The sequence below is a fragment of the Hemitrygon akajei genome, chromosome 20, assembly GCF_048418815.1.
Source record: "Hemitrygon akajei chromosome 20, sHemAka1.3, whole genome shotgun sequence".
Classification (NCBI taxonomy): Eukaryota; Metazoa; Chordata; class Chondrichthyes; order Myliobatiformes; family Dasyatidae; genus Hemitrygon; species Hemitrygon akajei.
In genome coordinates, this window is record NC_133143.1 from 19,811,738 (window position 1) to 19,830,882 (window position 19,145).

A 19,145-nucleotide genomic window follows, 5' to 3' on the forward strand; every position below is an offset into this window, starting at 1 on the left:
TTGTAATGAGGCTGCTGATATAAGAATGTGCAATTATATTGGATTTCTGCCCATAAAGCCCCAAACTCAAGAGGAGATTTTAAGCCCTATCCACCATTGGTATTAATAGGTACTCTCACCTGCCCTTCAAAGTCTAGACTCAGTGGCAAGGTCCAGCTGCCAATACGCACTCTTTGAATGGTGTGTTCCTGTTCCCTACTAAAGAGATACATCTCGCTAATGATGTAGTTTAAACAGAAGATGCTGGAAATTTAGAGTAACATACACCAAATGATGGAGAAACTCAGCAGGTCAGGCAGCATTTATGGACATAAATAAACAGCGGATGTTTCAGGCTGAGACCCTTCTTCAGGACTGGAAAGGAAGCGGAAAGACATCAGCATAAAAAGATTGGGGTGAGAGGAAGGAGAACTATCTAGAAGGTGATAGGTGAAGCCAGGTGTGTGGGAAAGGGCTGGAGAAAAAGGAATCTGATAGGAGAGGAGAGGGAACCATGGCAAAAAGGTAAGAAGGAAGGGCACCAGAGGGAGATGATAGACAGGTGAGGAGAAGAGACAAGAGGCCAGAGTTGGGGAATAGAAGAAGAGGGAAGGGAGAGAGAAAAAAATTACTGGAATGAGACATTGATATTCATACCATCAGGTTGGAGGTTACCCAGATAGAATATGAGGTGTTACTCCTCCACCCTGAGAATGACCTCATTGTAGCAAAAGAGGAGGCCATGGACCACCATGTCAAAAGGGGAATGGGGATAGGAACTAAATGTTTGGCCACCCGAGAAATACCATTTTTCGAGCTGGAGCTGAGGCGCTTGACAAACCAGTCCCCTGAGTTCTGGAGAACTCAACAATATTGATGTATGGTTGGCATTGTTTGGGATCTCTCGTCTTCTCTTATGCTTCTTTCAATGTGCACAGAAAGGCCCTGAGGCAGTTTATTGGAAACTGGGGTCCTGCCAACTTTTAAACTGACTCTGCACTAGTCAGTCGCCTTATTATTCACTGAACATCTGGGCAGCAGGAAAAGGGATCTCCCTTCTGCTGCTCCCAAATGCTTGCTGAGATGTGTTTACATAATTCTCTTCAATTGCTCCTGCAATTTTCATGTAAAGGTCTCTGTTATACTTACACTTTTGCACTTTCTAGCAGTAATTATTCTGAAATACGGTAATATTGTGACCTTGTTAATATCTTGCATATAATTCTTAAATATTTAAAAAGGAAAAAAATTATTGGGAACAATATGAACAGAGGTGAGTAAAACAGGCAAATGATGTTCTCATAAGCGATTTGCTCCTTCAGTAAGGACAAATTCTCTCCATTATCTCTTAGCTATAATGTTGCCAATGAATACTAAAATGTAAGATAAGAAGACGCAAAGATAAGCGTGCTTTCTGTTCTGTGCCGGGGGGCGTAGGTGTAACAAAGAAACTCGTAGTTTTCAAGCCCTGCTAGTTACCTCTGACTTACCTGGAGACTCTATGGATTCTCCTCTGAGTAAATAAAGTTTCCAAATGTAACATAATTTATTTTTCATTATATATCTGCCACTTACAGAATCAGAATCAGGTGTAATATCACCTGCATATGTCGTGAAATTTGCTTACTTTGTGGCAGCAGTACAATGCAATACATAATAATAGAGGGCCCTTAACGATGGATTCCACCATTTTGACAGATCACTCCTTGAAGTTGTCCTGGATACTACAGAGACTAGTGCTCATGAAGGAGCTGACTAATTTTACAACTCTCTGCAGCATACTTCGATCATGTGCAGTAGCCCCCCACCACCTATACCAGAGAGTGATCTAGCCTGTTAGAGTGCTTCCATAGTACATCTGCAGAAATTTGTGAGTGTTTTAGGTGACATATGTACCAAATCTCCTCAAACTCCAAATGAAATATAGTCACTGCCATGCCTTCTCTGTAGCTGCATCGATATGTTGGATTCATGCGAGGACCTCAGATGTATTGATCCCCAGGGATTTCAAACTGCTCACTCTTTCCACTTCTGATGCTCCTATAAGGACTGGTGTATGTTCCCTTGTCTTACACTTTCTGAAGTTCACAGTCAGTTCTTTGGTCTGAGTGCAAGGTTGTTGCTGCAACACCACTCAACTAGCTGGTATATCTCGCTTCAGTGCACCCTCTCATCACCATCTGAGATTTTGCCAACAATGGTTGTATGGTCAGCAAACTTATAGATGGCATTTGAGCTGTACTTAGCCACGCAGTCATGGGTGTATAGAGAGTAGAGCAGTGGGCTAAGCACACACCCCTGAGGTGTGCCAGTTTTGATTGTCAGCAAGGTGGAGGCATTATTTCCAATCCACACAGTTGTGGTCTTCTGGTTAGGAAGTCAAGGATGCAGATGCAGATGGAGGCATGGAGGCCCAGGTTCTGGAGCTTTTCAATCCGAATTGTAGGAATGATAGGGTTAAATGCTGAGCTGTGGTCAATAACCAGCATCCTGACACAGATATTTGTACTGTCCAGGTGATCTAAGGCCAAGAGGACAGCAAATGAGATCATGTCTGCTAAAGACCTACTGTGGCGATATGCAAATTACAGTGGGTCCAGGTCCTTGCTGAAGGAGGAGTTGATTCTAGCCATAGCGAATCTCTCAAAGCACCATCAACGTAGTTGTGAGTGCTACTGGATGATGGTCATTAAGGCAGCTCACCCTGCTCCTCTTGGGCACTGATATAATTCTTGCCCTTTTGAAGCAGATGGGAACTTCTGAATGTAGCAATAAGAGATTGAAAGTGTCTTTGAAAACCCTTGCTTGTTATTTGGCACAGGTTTTCAGAGACCTACCAGATACTCCATCGGGGCATGTCACACTGCGAGGGTGCACCCTCATGAAAGATGGCCTGATGTCAGCCTCCGAGACAGAGATCACAGGGTCACCAGATGCTACAGGAATCCTCATAACTGTAGTTTTATTCTCCCTTTGAAAGTGAGCAAAGAAGGCATTGAACTCATCTGGTAGAGAAACATCATTGCCGTTCATGATGTTGGGTTTCGCTTTGTAGGAAGTAATGGCCTGCAAATCCTGCATCTGATGCCGCCTTCAACCTGACTCAGAGTTGTTCCTTAGCTCTAGAAATAGCCCTCTGCAATTTGTATCTGGTTTTCTTGTACAGACCTGGGTCACCAGACTTGAATTCCACAGATCTAGCCCTCAGCAGACTATGAATCTCCTGGTTCCTCCATGGCTTTTGATTCAGGTATGTACAGTAAGTTCTTGCAGGCACACACTCATCCACGCAGGGTTTAATGAAGTCAGTGACAGCTGTGGTATTCCTAGTCAGACTCAAAGATGAATCCCTGAATATAGTCCAGCCCTCCAATTCAAAGCAGTCCTGTAAGCTCTCCTGTGCCTCCCTTGTCCATACCTTCTTGGTCCTTGCTGAAGTCTTCAAACTCTGCCTATACTCAGAAAGTGGAAGTACAACCATGTGATCAAGTGTGGGGGACGGATAGCATGGTAAGCACTCTTGATGGTGGTGTAATGGTGATCCAGTGAGTTGTTGGTAATAATTATTTAGAGACTATTTCATGATGGCCTGGTTAAAATCCCCGGGGAAGACATCAGGGTATGTTGTTTCATGCCTGTTGATTACATCACTCAGTTGAAACATCACTCAGTTTGTCTAGTGCCTGTTTTTCTAAGGTGGAATGTACACCACTACCAAGGTGATCACTGAAATCTCCCGCAGTAGGTAAAATGGCCGACACTGGATTGCGTGGTGTTCCAGGTCTGGTGAACGGGACTGGGACAGTACCGCCACACTTGTACACCATGAGGAGTTGGCCATGAAATATTCTCCTTCTCCCCTACCTTTGAAAGACAGGAAACAATTAAATATAGTTTAAACCTGAGAAAGATTATTTTCTAAAATTGAAGTGACTGAAAAAGAGGAGTGAATTATATCTCATTTTTATGATAAGTATTAACTTGAATGAAATCCCCTGCTCTTCTTCAAGTAGTGTCTTGCTTGTCTGACACACAGCTGTGCAGACACATGTTTTAACATTTCACCTGACAGACAATGCTCAACACTTGCCTAGCACTAGAAGGTTGTGAGCTGAAGGTGAACCTTGTGTTTGTGTCACTGTTCTCTATAAAGTTCTATTCTCTTATGATTCTCAGTGTTGGAAACTGCCTTGACAACCAAGACAGCTGACTGAATTGTGTCTACCCTTACCTTCTGCAATGTCAACATACTGATGCCTGCCATCACAGCACAGGGGACCACTTCCACTAAGTAAGTGGCACCTTAGATCGTATTCATATATTCACATAGAGTTCAGCTGCTCCAGGTAGGTGGGAAAACTGAGTGACTCTTCTGAATGCAATGGAAAAGGAAATAAAGTAGTGCACATGGTATGTTGAACTTAATTGTCTATCTGTAGGCTGTTCTGCTAATCTGTTGTATCTGAAGTTAATTATACTTGAATTAAGCAATGAACTGGGACTTTTAAAGTGCCAGAAACTGGTTTTTAAAGTAATTGTTTGATTTTAGAACAATCTGACTAAATTGACCATTTTTGGCTGACTTCCATGCATGTCTTGGGTTATTATAATGAACAATCAAGGCCTTGAAATTAACATGAATATCAGCGTATAACTGAAGGTACTTCAAAGAAACCAACAGATGTTTAATAGTTTCCTGACAACTGTTAGGAGAGCCAAGTCTGAACTTCCACTATCCTGAATGCTTCTTTGTGGCAGACTGCTTGTTTTGGTTCTGGGTTTTCTAATGTACCATGATACTTGTGCCAATTCTGGCAGACTCAGCAAGTTTGATTAATACAGATTGCATAGTGTGAAATTAATATAAAACTCTATCATTGAGCAATGATCTTTAGGCTTTTCTAGTCCTTGTGGCATGGAGGTTTTGAAACACCCTGAACTCGTATAGGGTCATATAAAATGGAAAAATGGTCCTTTGGCCCATTGGAGTCTGTGCTAATCATCAAGCACACTTTCACACTAATTTTGCAGTCTCCCTTCATTCCTGTCACCTTCTGTCCAGATTCTACATGTTAGAAGTAACTTATGGTGGCCAATTAACCAAAAAACCTGAATGCCTTTGAGAGGTGGGAGGAAACCAGAGCGTACAGAGAAAGTCCATGCAATCACAGGGAGAACGTGCAAAGTCCACACAGACAGTGATAGGGCATATTCTGGAGTTAGGGTATATGGCGAATATTAAATTCAGCACCAGCCATTCTTCAGATTTGAATGTGGATAGCAGATGGAATTTAAAACACAGCTCAGAACAATGGGATTTGTGGAGTTGCAGGTTGGGGTAAATCAAAAACAAAGGAACATTCCACTTAGACCTCAGATGCTACATATGCATGAATGCAGCCTAGAGTCAGTGGGGATTAACATTCATTTTGGGTGTCTGGAGTGTGGGAGTGAAGAAGGAGGTGTTACTGTGGTAGTAAGACTTCACTTTGAAGAAAGATTGTAGTCTCAAACATTTGCTCTGATTCTGTCCCCAGAGAATTTTTAGCATTAATCTCAAATCTGCATTCCTAATTCTGAGGTTTGAAGCATCTACCTCCAGTCCTCTCTGAAGGAGGTCAGGTAGAGGTGAGACGGTTCATGAAACAAATTGAAAACTAAACGTAGAAAGCAGTACAGTCATGATGTGTTTCAATAGTTCAGCCATTGATGGAGCAAGTACCATATACTATGTGTTATAGATCAGTCAGTGTGTGTTAGGGCATATTCTGGAGTTAGGGTATAGAGCAAATATTAAGTTCACCAACAACAAACTTCAGACCTGAACGTGGATTGTAGATTGAATTTAAAATGCATCCCTGAACAACAGTTTTCTTGAAGCTGGGACTGGAGTTGATTGCAAACCAGACAATGCTGATTAACATTCATTTTGGGTGTCTGAGCATGGGTGTGAAGAAGGAGGTGTTTGAAAACTATATGTAATTCAAAGGAAGCATTGTAGATAGTGTAACTATAGAATTGTCCTGCTGTTACTTTTGATCTTTAGCATGTAAAAATGTCATGTAATATTGGGTTGAGCAAGCCTCTTCTTCTAAGAGTGTCTCAATATGATGCCTGTGGCTTGCTTTTGCTGAATAAGACACTTCTAGATCCACTAGCTTCAGTGTCTCTCCAGTGACTTTGTTCACATGACAGCATCGTCACTTGAGCTCAGGACTGCTGGAAACATGAGGCAGCAGCATCAACGACTGTGCTACCAAAATGCCCTAACCTTCCCCGTCAGGAGGACTATGTGCCGTTACTCCTTCTCCAACTACGATGCAGCAGTATCCCTCTTCCCCAAGAGACAGCAAGCTGTGGATCTTCAGCACAACTTCAGAGGTGCTGCACCAGTATCACGCGTTGTGCGTTCAATGAGGCAGGGTGGATGTTTAGTAACTGAATCCATAAATAACAGTAACTTTATCTATTCATCCTGAGTTGAAGGTAACATTTATTTGTCAGACCTTAAATATTTTCACGCCTTTGGATCATGTAGGCTCTTCTAATTTGGTCTGCTCTCTCCTACCCTTTCATCATCTCTTTAGGCCCTGCAAAATGTAAGACCTTGAGAAAAGGCTACGTGAAGCTGGCTCGTAAGGGTGCTTATGCAGTAGTGAAAATAAAACTATATCATTGGGAAGTAACTGTCCTTTCACCAGTCCGAAGGAGTCCAGAATTAGAGTAACATCCACATGTGCCAAAGTAAGCTTACTCAAGGTCATGACATGCAAATGTCACATCAGCTGTAGAAACATACCATTCCTGTAGGAACCTGGGGTATATACATTCTGGCCCTAGGGAAGTCTCTATCCTAATAAGTTGCAAAAGGTCCAACACATCCCTTTTCTTAATGTCGACTTGTGCCAGTATATTAGCCCATGCTATGCTGTCCTCATGTTTGTCAAGGACCAACTCACTAGTGAACATTGACAATGAGAATTCATTACGGCCCTGCTCTACTCCCTCCATCTCCAGGCATATGTTTCCTCTTGGGGTTTTCCTTAATCCTGCTTGTGCACGTCTTCTCATACCCCCTTCTCAGTCCCTTTTTAAGCTCCTTCCTGGCTACCTTATTACTCTCGTGTTCCCTGTCTGATCTTACTTTCTTTGAATCTAAGCAAATATTATGTATGCTTCCTTCTACTTCTCTTGTCAATCATAGTTCCTTCACCCTGCCATCCTATTCCTGCCACAATGGGACAAACCTATCCAGAACCCCATGCAAGTACTCTCTAAGCAACCACCACATTTCTGTTGTGCATTTCCCTGCATTCATCTGGTCCCAATGTGTGCTACCAAGTTCCTGCCTAATGGCATCATAATTCGCCCTCCCCCCCAATTAAATACTTTCCCATACCACCTGCTCCTATTCCTGTCCAAGACTATGCTAAAGGTCTCAGTGTTGTAGTCACTGTCTCCAAAATGCTGAGGGATCTGCCATCTAACCAGGTTCTTTGTCAGCATTAGATCCAACATTCCCTCTCCTCTGGTTGGCCTGTCCACATATTGTATCAAGGTTCCTTCCTGGACACACCTAACAAATTATGTCCCATTTAAATCTTTTGTACAAAGGAGATGCCAATCAATATTAGGGATTTGAAGTCACCCATGAAACAACCCTGTTATTTTTGCACCTTTCCAGACCTTGCCTCCTGATCTGATCCTCTGTGACTTTGTTGCTATTGGGGTTCAATAGAAAACTCCCAATTGAATGATAGCTCCCTTCTTGGTTCTGACACAGCACCCCCCCCCCCCCCCACACACACTGACTCGGTAGATGATCTTTCCATGATGTTCTCCATTTCTGCAGCTATGATACTATCCCTGATTAGCAATGTAACTCTCCCACCTCTTTTGCCTCCCTCCCTGTTCCTCCTGAAACATCTAAACCACAGAATATCCAGCAGCTGCCCTCACCCTTGTGACAGTGAAGTTTCCATAATGGCCACAACATCGTAGTTCCATATTCTGATCCTTACTCGAAGTTCATCAACCTTGTTCATGATACTTCTCACATTAAGCACATTTCAACCCATCCAACTGACTGCCGTTATGCCCTTTCCAGGGCCTAACCTTCCTCACACTCTCTCTACATGTTGTATCAACTGCCCCATCCTCTGACTTATCACTTTGATTGCCATCCCCTGCCAGACTAGCTTGAACCCTCCCCAACAGCTCTAGCAAACCTGCCTGCAAGGATTTTGGTCCCCTCCCGCTCATGTGCAACCTATCCCTTTTTATGTAAAAGAGATCCTAATGATCTACAAATCTGAAACCTTGTCCTCTGCACCAGTTCTGCAGCTACACATTCATCTGCCATATCATCTTATTCTCACCAATGCATGCCACAGGCGGCATTCCAGAGATTGCTACCCTTGGGGTTCTGCTTCCTGCCTAGCTCCCTGTTTCCTCTTCTGAACCTCAACCTTATTCCTACCTACGATGTGCAACATGACTTCTGGCTGCTCAGCCTCTCCCATAAGAATACCGTGGACCTGATCTGAGGCATCCCTAACCCTGGCATCTGGGAGGCAACATGCCATCCAGGAGTCTCTTTCACATCCACAGAATCTCCAGTACGCTCCCCTGGAGATTCCTATTGAATCTCCAGTACAGAATCTCCAGTACGCTCCCCTGACTATTGAATCTGTCATCACCACTGTTCTCCTTCTCCTGGCCCCACTTCCTTTCCGAGCCACAGAGCTAGACTTGGTGCCAGAGACCTGACTGCTGCAGCTCTCCTCGGCAGGGTTATCCCTTCCCAGCGGTATCCACAGAGGTATATGTGTTATTGAGGGGAATAGCCACAGGGCTACTTTGCTCCATCTGCCTATCCTCTCCCTCTCCAGACAGTCACCTAGCTACCTGCCTCCTGCATCTTAGGTGTGACTGCCTCCCTGTGTAGCTGCTATCTATCACCTCCTCACTCACCTGAGTGATCTATAGGTCATCCAGTCCCCACTCCATTTCCCTACATGGTCTGCAAGGAGCTGCAGCTAGATGGACTTCTCAGAAATATAACCTTTCAGGGACATTTAGGTGTCCCCGACTACCCACTTCCTGCAAGAGGAGCACACGATTGCCTTGGGATACATTCTCACTGCTTTACCTACGCAATAATAAAAAAGAAAGAGAAACTTGTCAGAAACCTCAACCCAACCTCTGCCTCTTCTTACCACAGCCTCTTAAACCAAAGCCCCAGCACTCCACCCTGTCCTTCTTAAACCTAAACCTGTCCTCGTCCAACTATAGCTGTTCTCACAATGGGGGCTCTGCTTAAAGCTAACTTCTTCTTATTGCCTGATAACCTGATCAGTTTAAAACTGAATAGATAGTTCCACTTTTTAAATGTCCCATTTCTCATGACAAGCAATGGCTTCTGTTGGCCAAGCCTGGACACAAAGGTGCAAGTTTGGATGCTCAAGTTTGGATGATCCACAGACCAAAGTTTGGTGAAGCTATCTATCCCATATAAGGATGCAAGCATTACCCATCTACAGGCACTGGCTGGTAGGATGCCAGTTTGATTCCAGGTCTTCTGCTCGTATGACAGGGTCACACAAACCACATCTATGGCTTGTGCCTAGAAAAGGCCACTCATGCTAAAATAACCCTTCACAACAACTTAATTGGAACCAAGTCACGCAGGGACGTTGGCTGATCTTTATTAATCCTCTCCTAATCTGGACGTAATGGATTAGCAGCTTGTCTCAACACTCAGCTCCAAGGAGCTGATCAGGTGACCAATGTTACTCTCCCCGATCAGAAGTGATGCCAAGTGAAAGGTCAGCCAGCTTCTCACTGAGCAATGATCAGCCATGGGACCGTGCTCACCTGTTGGGCTCTGCTACTCACTGGAGATAGGTTATTGAACTGCTTAATCCTCCTGTGCTAATAAAACAGCTGCTATTACATTTTCCCGCAAGCTTGTCAGTGAAATTATTTTAATGGTACTTGTATCCTTTTCTTCCAAACTTGCTCTGTGTCCAATTTTTGAAGTGAAATGACAGAGCTACAGGTTTGCATTTGGGCTCTGCATATCTTGCAGAATTAACTTTCCACATATTGACTGGGACTTCAAACTGTAAATGGGCTGCATGGGATCGACTTCGTCAAATGTGTCAAGGAAAGTTTTTCTTACATCGATGTCCCATCTACTGATGATACTGATCTCCTATTAGGGAATGAGACAGGACAGGTTTGTGTAGGGGGACACTTTGCATCTATTGGTTTCAAGGTAGTTGTGTAGAAGGATAGGTCTGGCCCTTGGGCTGAGATTCTGATTTGGAGAAAAGCCAATGTTGAAGGTATCAGAAAGGATCTGGCAAATGTGAATTGGGACAGGTTGCTTTCTGGCAAAGGCGTACTCGGTAAGTGAGAGGCCTTCAAAAGTGAAATTTGAGAGTATGTTCCTGTCAGAATATAAGGCAAAGATAACAGGCATAGGGAACCTTGGTTTTTGCGAGATATTGAGGCTCTGGTTAAGAAGAAGAAGGAGATGCATAGCAGGTATAGGCAAGAAGGAGCAAATGAGGTACTTGAGGAATATTAGAAAGTAAATCAGGAATATTTAAAAGAAGACATGAGGTTGGTCTTGGAGACAAGGTGAAGGAGTATCCCAGGGGATTTTACTGATATATTATGAGCAAAAGGATAGCAGGGAACAAAATCAGTCCTCTGAAAGAGCAGAACAGTAATCTACACGTGAACCTAAATGAGATGGCTGTTCCTTTCCATGTCTTGTAGTGTATCAGGCGGCAACCTCGCCATTTCTTTAGCATTTTTGTCTGTTTTTAATTAGGGCAAGCTGCTAGTTTAATGCTCAGACCAGCGCGGATGGAAATCATGTGAGGGGCCAGCCGGCTTTGAACTGGGAACCACCTTGAAGTCCAATGTGGAGGCCACTACACCATTGGTCGGCTGAAAGAGATGGGGGACATCTTGAATGGATTTCTGTTGCATCTGTATTTACTCAAAAGATGGACAGAGAGGTGAGGTCATGGAACATATATATATTACAGAGTAGGAGGTGTTTGTTGTCTTGAGGCAGATTAGAGTGGATAAATTCCCAGGCTGGACACGGTGCTTCCTTGGATCCTGTGGGATGCAAGTGCAGAAATTGCAGGGGTACTAGCAGAGATATTTAAAATTTCCTTAGCTCTGGATGAGGCTCTAAAAATAAGCCAGGAAATTATAAGTCAATCAGCCTGACATCAATGGAGGGTAAGTTATTTGAAGGTATTCCAAGGGACCAGATACAGTTTGAGTATTTGGATAGACATGGATTGATTAGGAATAGTCAGCATGGCTTTGTGAGTGATAAGCTAGGTCTAACTAATCTTATAGAGTTTTTCGAGTAAGTTACAAGGAAAGTTGATGAAGGCAAGGCAGTGAATGTTGACTACATGGACTTTAGCAAGGCCATTAACAAAGTTGTGCATGGGAGGCTGGTCACGAAAGTTCAGTCACTAGCCATTTAAGATGAGGTAATAAATTGGATTAGACAATGGCTATGTGGGACAAGCCAGAGATTAGTAGTAGATAGTTGCCTCTGACTGGAGGTCTATGACTAGAGGACTGCCACAGGAATCAGTGCTGAGTCTGTTTTTGTTTGTCATAAGACCATAAGACATTGCAGCAGAATTAGGCCATTCAGCCCTTCGAGTCTGCTCCGCCATTCCATCATGGGTGACCTCAGATCCCTTTCAACCTAATACAATTGCCCTCTCATCACATCCCTTGATGCCCTGACCAATCAGGAATCTATCCACTTGGTCTTTGAATATACCCTCAGACTTGGACTCCACTGCAGTCTGTGACAGAGCATTTCACATATTCACCATTCTCTGGCTAAAATAATTCCTCCTTACTTCTGTTCTAAAAGGTCTCTTCTCAATTTTGACTCTATGCCCTCTAGTTCTGGATACCCCCACCATAGGAAACATCCTCTCCACATCCACCCTATCTAGTCCTTTCAAAGTTTGGTAGGTTTCAATGTGATCCCCACACATTCTTTTAAATTCCTGTGTACACAGGCCCTAAGCTGCCAAACACTCCTGATAATTTAACTCCTTCATTCCTGCAATCATCCTTTTGAACCTCCTCTGGACTCTACCCAATGACAATACATCCCTTCTGAGATAAAGGGCCCAAAACTGTTGACAATTGCAGCCTGACTAGTGTCTTATAAAGGCTCAGTATTATCTCATTGCTTTACATTCTATTCCCCTTGAAATAAATGCCAACATTGCATTTACCTTCTTTACCACAGACTCAACCTGTAAATTAACCTTCTGGGAGTCATGCACGAGGACTCCCAAGTCCCTTTGCACCCCTGATGTTTGAATTTTCTCCCCATTTCAGTAATAGCCTGCACCTCCTTTTACCAGAATACATTATCATACATTTCCCAACACTGTATTCCTTCTGCCACTTTTTTGCCCATTCTTCCAATTTGTCCAGTTCCTGATGCAAACACATTGCTTCTTCAGCACTTCCTTTCTTCGTATCGTCTTCTAACTTTGCCACTAAGTTTATCAATTCCTCTATCTAAATAATTGATAAACAATGTGAAAAGTGGTGGTCCAAATACTGACCCACGAGGAACACCACTAGTCACTGGCAGCCAACCAGAAAAGGCCCCTTTTATTCCCACTCACTGCCTCCTGTCTGTCAGCCATTCCTCTATCCATGCCAGTGTATTTCCTGTAACTCTATAGTATTTTATCTTGATAAACAGCCTCATATGAGATACCTTATCAATTGCCTTCTGAAAATCTAAGTAAATGCTTCTCCTTTGTCCACCTTACTTGTTACTTTGTCAAAGAATTCTAACAGATCTGTCACACATGATTTCTCTTGACAGAAACCATGCTGGCTTTGACTTATCATTAGTTTCCAAGTATCCCAAAGCCTCATCCTTAATAATGGACTCCAACACTTCCCCAACTACTAAGGTTAGGCTAACTGGCCTATAATTTCCTTTCTTTTCTCTTCCTCCCTTCTTAAAGAGTGGAATGACATTTGCAATCTTCCAGGCCTCCGGGACCATGCAAGAATCAAGTGATTCTTTAAAGATCATGACTAATGCAACTGTTATCTCTTCAGCAACCTCTTTCAGGACTCTGGGATGTAGTCCATCTGGTCCAAGTGATTTATCCACCTTAAGACCTTTCAGTTTGTCTAGCACTTTTTCCTTTGTAATAGCAATGGCACTCACTCCTGCTCCCTGACACTCACAGACCTCTGGCACACTGCTAGTATCTTCCACGGTAAAGACATCTGCCATGTCTTTGTCCCCCGTTACTACCTCACCACTATTATTTTCCAGTGCCCCAATATTAACTCTCACCTCCCTTTTATTCTGTATATAACTGACAAAACTTTTCGTATTTGACTTTATATTATCAACTCGTTTGCTCTCATGTTTCATCTTTTCCCTTATAGATTTTTTAGTTGCCTTTTGTTGGATCTTAAAAGCTTCCCAATTATCCAACTTTCTTTTGCTACCTTATATGCCCTATCCTTGGCTTTTATGCAGTCCTTATCTTCCCTTGTTCACTATGGTCACCTGGCCCTGCCATTTGAGAACAACTTTTTCTGTGCCTTATGAACTAGTTCCAGAAACTTCAGCCACCTCTGTTCTGCCATCATCCCCGCTAGTACCCACCTCCTAATCATCTATATGAACCATCTGGATGATAATGTGCTAATCCGAATCAGCAAATTTGCAGATGGTGCCAAGTTCGGGGACTGTAGTGGACAGCAAGAAAAACTATCAAACTTGAAGCGGTATCTGAACCAGCTGGAAAAATGGGCTGAGAAATGGCAGATGGAATTTAATGCAGATGCGTGTGAGGTGCTGCTCTTCAGGACAACAAACCAGGATAGGACTTGTATAGTGAGCAATAGAGAGGGCACTAGAACAGAGGGATTTGGGAATACAGGTCTATAATTCATTGGAAGTGGTGTCACAGATAGACAAGGCCATAAAGAAAGCTTTTGCCACATCGGCCTTTAAAATCAAAGAATTGAGTGCAGGAATAGAATGTTATGTTGAAGTTGAAGACATTGGTGAGGCCTAATTTGGAGTATTGTGTGCAGATTTTGGTCACTTACCTACAGGAAATTGTCAATAAGATTGAAAGAGTGCAGTGAAAATTTACAAGGACGTTGCCAGTACTTGAGGAGCTGAGTTATCGGGAAAGGTTCAATAGGTTAGGACTTTATTCAGGTAGAGTTATGATGGCACTCAATAGCGACTCCTTCCAGTTCATCTATGAAAACAGCTTAATTTCTACCTTTGATGTCTCTCATTTCTCTTTTTAGGGTGGATGGGGTTTGGTTGAAGATCCTGACCTGGAGTTGGACTTTGGTTCTTTGTGATGGTGGGACCTGATCCCAGGGGTTCATGATCGGCTGCTTTTCAAAGTCCCAAAGGTGCTGCCTGGAAGATGAGCACACCATCAGGGTTCAGAGGTTTCACAGCCCTGTGGATGGGCTGATTCTAGGATGGTGCCACTGACTGAAGCGTTGCGGGAGAAAATGGAATAGCAGATCGGCTGTTGGAGGCTCTGTACTCGGCAAATCATGCTTCCTCTCTCTCATTGGTGGGAGAAAGTTTGTTGCCTATTCTCTTGTTGGAGAACTCGATGGGGGGGGGGGGGGAGAGGGGGAAGTAATGACATAATGGACTTTAAACACTGTAAATCAGCCAGTTGTTTTGCTATGTCTCCCCTCTTGCTGTGAAAAGGGACACCTCTGTTTCCCTTTATTAGGGAGAGAGAGAGAGAGAGAACCTGTGGCATGTCGAATTGTCAGGTGAATGATTAGTTTTGTTGTACTGCAGATCATGGTCTTTATGGGGGGGCTTTGCTGTTGCATGCTTGGTGGGTGGAGGGTGCTGATGCTTTTTTGCGGAAGTGGGTGGGGGTGGGGGAGGGCCATTGCTTTGTTGCTGCCTGTGTGTGGGGGGGAAGCAGGGGGTGCTCTGTGAAGAACAAGAATTTCAGGATGTATATTGCTACATTCCTCTGATATTAATGGAACTATTGAAGTATTCCCTAGAGCGTAGAAGAATGAGGGGAAATTTAATAGAGGTGTACAAAATTATGAGGGATACAGATAGGGTAACAGCAAGCAGGCTTTATCCACTGAAGTTGGGTGTGACTACAACTTGAATTTCTTCACTCAGAGGATGGTGAGAGTGTTGAATGAGCTCTCAGGTGAGGAGTGGTGGATGCAGGTTCCATTTCAATATTTTAGAGAAATTTGAATAGTTACATGGATGGGAGAGGTATGGTCTCCCAGGCCTTTGGTCCTGGTGCAGGTCATTGAGACTAGGCAGTTTAATAATTCAGCACAGACTGGATGGGCTGAAGGGCTTGTTTCTATGCTGTGGTGTTCTATGACTCTTTGTTCAAAAAGAATAAAGAGACCCCATGGACATTGCATGAATGGTAATGACAATAAATCAAGAAAAGAATACAATTGTAACACATTTATCAAGTGAAACCAGATCCTCAGTTAAGGACAAATATTACTTATTCTTGAAGCAAAGTTGCAATGGCATCTTCATTGTCAACAAGCAAATCCAAAATTTTCTGTATCACAATGTCACATTTTACTACCTCGCCCATCACTGTGTTAGTATCAATTCACGTGTCACACACTCTGTCTTCCATCTTTCTCTTTCAGATTACTTTGTTTTTCTAGATTAGTTCCCAAAAACAACCGTGAGATCCCTGGATTTACCTAAAGGATTTGCTTAAGCTAAGCTTTGTAAAAAGAAATTTGAAACCATTTCCAATTTAGTCTGTGATTTTCATTGCTCTTGTATAAAAAGCTACCCCAAGGCACTTTTCCCCTTGCCTTTCTAAGTGCTTCCATGATTGTGGATACCAGCCACGAACGCCCCGGTTACGAGTATCCTCGGAATAAAGTGGATACTCCCAGCTAACTAAAGTACTTTTCTGTAAATTACAAGACCTTTTAAAACATAAATATAACATAAAACAACTCACAACTCAGGCAACTCAGTCCCCGATATTATGCTGACTTTTTAACCGACTCCAAGATCAATTTAACCCTTCCCTCCCACATAGCCCACTATTACTGTATTTCAGCCATGTGCCTCTGAGTCTCTTAAATGTTCTTAATGTATTTGCCTCTACCACCAGCCCCGGCAATGCGTTCCATGTGCGTACCCCTCTTTAAAAAAAATAATCACCTTTTAATCATCTTAAAAGTATGCCCTCTCGTATTAGCCATTGCCACCATGGTTGTCTGTGCCTCCCATCATTTTATACACCTCTGTCAAATTATCTCACATCCTCCTTCGCTCCAAAGAAAATAGCCCTGGCTTGCTCAACCTTTCCTCATAAAACATGCAGAATCCTGGTAAATCTCCTCCGCCATTTCAAATATAAATTATACATGATGTAGCAAACTCACCAATGCTTTGTACTTATTAGAAACATTTAAATGTTGCTTTAACCCCCATTGAAGAAAATTCCACAACTCTCAGTTTGGAATGAACAACAGGGACCCAACCCATGCTCATGTAACTGTAGCTTTATCGTCAAGTACAGGAAGTCACAGAGCTTGTTGTGTTGTGAGTTAATTCCTCAGTCAATCCTTTGACCTTTTTGGTCTGCTAAACTCCTGCACATTTTTCACTTTGCTTCTCAAATAATTCAAAGACTTCTAAATGACAGCTTACGTTATCTTCTTCAACGATGCTATTTCCATGATATAAAAAGTTTTGACAGTTTCTTTAACTGGATTAGTTATACTGTCAGTAACATAAATTACTTATGGTGCAGATATATCAATTGCAGGCAATACTGCTAGTTTTCATGGAAGGAATTTAGCAAATGCTCGGTAGATGAATCAGAATGCCAAACAGGAAAATATTTAGGGGTAGTCTTACATACTTATTTTTTCTGTTACAAACCAACTCAAATTGATAATAGAAGTTGCAGAAGCCAAATGTTTTGGATTCTAGATATCAGAAGTTAAAAACTTTGCCCAAATTTTCATCCTATTTTTCTCTCCATAGATGCTACTTGACTGCTGGAAATATTCAAAGTTTGTTGCTACTTTTCACTTGAAGATCTCTACAGATGTACCGTGGAGAGCATTCTAACTGGCTGCATCACCGTGGGGCGAGGGGGTGCTGGCTACTGCACAGGATCGAAGTAAGCTGCAAAAAGTTGTAAGCTTAGTCAGCTCCATCATGAGAACTAGCCACTATAGTATCCAGAACACTTTCAACGAACGATTCCTCAAAATGGTGGCATCCATCATTAAGGACCCCATCACCAAAGACATTCCCTATTCTCATTGATACTATCAGGGAGGAGGTACAGAAGCCTGAAGACACATACCCAATGATTCAGGAACAGCTCCTTTCCCTCCGCTATCTGATTTCTGAATGGGCTTTGAACCTGTGAACACTACCTCACTACCTTTTTATTTCTATTTTTGCACTGATAATTTTATTTAACTATTTAATATACTTACTATAATTCATGTTTTTTTCTCTATTATTATGCGTTGCATTGTACTGCTACCGTGAAGACAACAAATTTCATGACATATGCTGGTGATATTAAACCCAATTCTGATTCTGATATGAGTTGATTCTTCTATTTTTCTAAAGTAGATACTTCCTCATAAACAACTTATTCTGACTATGGTGTTAATTTAGGGTCTTTTAATTTACAACTGCATGACTAAATACTTGCGTTGAGAACTCAGTCTGAACACATAACTTTTGCATCTTTCTACTTGTAAAATTGTATTAATGTTAAGGAATATGATGGTGGTTGGTTGGTGTTCTTTTATCTCTGCACCATCAATGTGTGCCCTGCATACATGCGTCACTAACTGTGGAGCCCCAACCCCTGAAAGAAAAAGAAAGACGTGCACATAACCCTTCCACAATCTCAGGACAAGCCAAACGAATACTTTGGAACTGTATTTACCGCTGCCATACAATAAATACAAAACTGACCTAGCACACAGTATGCTGCTGCTGCTGAAGCCTCTGTTGGTTGGAGTTGACCATGGATATTGCATCCTAGGTGTCTAGATGCACAAGCCTGGATGGAACAATATGGAGAGCAAGTTGTTGCCCATGTAACAAGCTCTGCCTCTCCACGCATCTGATGAACCCAAAGGAACGGCAGAGACTGATACAGTTTGGTGCCAGCAGTGTCTCAGGAGTTGCCAGTCAGCATTGGACTCAATGTAGGCCTGCAGAGACCAAAGCAGTTTGGTACCAGCAGTGTCTCAGGAGTTGCCAGTCAGCATTGAACTCAATGTAGGCCTGCAGAGACCAAAGCAGTTTGGTACCAGCAGTGTCTCAGGAGTTGCCAGTCAGCATTGAACTGCTTTAGGGACTCCAGCTCCAGGCAGTGCAGTTTTGAGATCAGACTTTTCCTTCTCTTAGGTGAACTGCTAACCACAGCTGATGAGCCCCATCTGACCAAAGCAACTGATTTGAAGGCACCAGTAACCTGCCTTTGCCCTTTCTCCTGTCAGTAGAAGTGGTTCCGCTGGGCTTAGTAGCAAAGCCACATGTGAAGGCCAGGAGTTCGAGTTGGTTGTCAGAGTTCTATTTGAGGTGCACACCATTGGAAGCATCTAATAGGTAATGGGAACCTGTCCTCACTACCTGGGCTATAACAACCTTAAGGAACCTCACAGTATAGTCCCAGTAAAAACAAGGATATGAAAGACAGAATACTGGATTTAATGAATGAGTATTTGATACTGGCTAGAATACTGGGGACATAATGACAAATAATCACTTACGCTCACCTGTGAGAACAGGCATGGTCTGAATTTAATGCCTGGGTAGATTTTGGCTTCACACAGTATTGCAAGATGAATATTAGCCAATCAAGTGATAATACTGCATCTTTTTATTTCCACTGACTTCTATCAGATAACATCAAGATGCCTAGGAGTCCCACTGTCATTTATTTTTCTTCCTTGGAGCTGATTGATGTGGCTTCCCAAATTTCATGGGTAGTATACCCATAGCATACAAGTGTAGATGTCCCAAGGATAACCACAAACTATGGTGGTAACACTTCACTTTGAAGAAAGATAGTAGT

General features: G+C 42.8%; 1 long non-coding RNA gene across 1 annotated transcript in view; it reads left to right on the top strand.

Moving 5' to 3' along the window:
• LOC140713957 (uncharacterized) overlaps positions 1 to 17,572 on the top strand; it is a 63,903-nt gene extending 46,331 nt beyond the window's left edge. The window contains exons 2-3 of the long non-coding RNA XR_012095781.1: positions 4,156 to 4,270; positions 17,081 to 17,572. This is a non-coding gene — a long non-coding RNA (uncharacterized lncRNA). The remainder of the gene's footprint in view (positions 1 to 4,155; positions 4,271 to 17,080) is intronic.
• Positions 17,573 to 19,145: the final 1,573 nt, after the last annotated feature.